We start from the raw sequence: 1,239 nt of genomic DNA, 5'->3' as shown, positions 1-1,239 counted from the left end.
ATCCATCATCAACTTATCTGGGAGCAGTGGGGTTCTTCACAATCAGGCAAACCAAGAATTCTTCATCCCAAAGGCAGCTCATATTCAGAAGAGAGTGAAAGAGATGGAGATGAGGTGTCATGAATAAATCACTTAGTATCAGTTCAGTCTCCTGAGTGAGGCTAAAACCTCGATGCTCAAGCTGGTGGCATCTCACCTCGGCCAATGAGCTGGATAATTGATGGAACTCGAAATGATTTCATGTAATATCAAACTCCTACGCTCACACGCACAGTCGCCCCTTCCCAAGGCCTCTGAGGACCGGCGCTTTCATTCTTGCAATGGTGTAATTTTCTCTGTAATGCACTGATCGAGCAGCTGACCCAGCTGTAACAAACACTTCTCTGGATTTAAATCAGAATGTGTATTGCACGTCTCAGGGATGTAAAGCTTCGGCACTATGCTCACCTGACTCTCTGTGGCAAATACATAAAAAGCATACGCGCAGTCTCCATAGAACCCAGATGGCTGACAAATAGGGAATCATACGAGCCACACAGATAAACAGAAGAGGGAAAGACAGAGATGGAAGCTACGCACAATAACAAGAGCCGTTTTCTCAGCGGTTGTGTTTACCCTCGCTCAGTCCTCCAGGGGTAATTTGGGGAGAGGAAGAGAGACAGAAAGTTAGACAGAGCACAGAGAGACCAAAACTAGCAAATAACTGTCAGGAGGCAGCTTGTCTCCTTCAATGTTAGGTGTTTGTGCTGACAAACACACAAAAGCAAGTACACAGCGGCACACTGATACATCACTGCACGCAATACTTTTATACTTTCTCTTTCCAGACACGCAATCTCACAGAACAGAAGCTGAGCTTTACGGTATATGAGCACGAGGATTGCTTTGTAGTAGTCGCTTGGCAAAGAGCAGTTAACGATGCACCTTTAAATTTAAGCATCAGTGACAATGTCTCGCTCCCATCCATCTCTCACTGCTGGCTCACAGAACTGAGAACAGATTCTCACCCTCTCCTGGCCTGTTCTTAACCAGCGGGAGGATGAGAAAATACCCAGACCAGGGTCGGCTGCTGGGTCAAGATTCTGTAGCCAACTCGGTCCTATCCCATGTGTGAGCGAGTCAAGGTGACAAGCAGGGGGGAGGTGCTTGTTCTTCGTTTCGACAGAGAGACATTGAGCCCAGGGTCAATATTGACTGTCAACCATCCGTGAACTTGGCTGGACATCGCTTGACTTTTCA

This window comes from Clinocottus analis, unplaced genomic scaffold, assembly GCF_023055335.1.
Source record: "Clinocottus analis isolate CAN_PGR_092001 unplaced genomic scaffold, fCliAna1.0.p SCAF_10, whole genome shotgun sequence".
Taxonomy (NCBI): Eukaryota; Metazoa; Chordata; class Actinopteri; order Perciformes; family Cottidae; genus Clinocottus; species Clinocottus analis.
Note: the sequence above shows the minus strand (reverse complement) of the source record.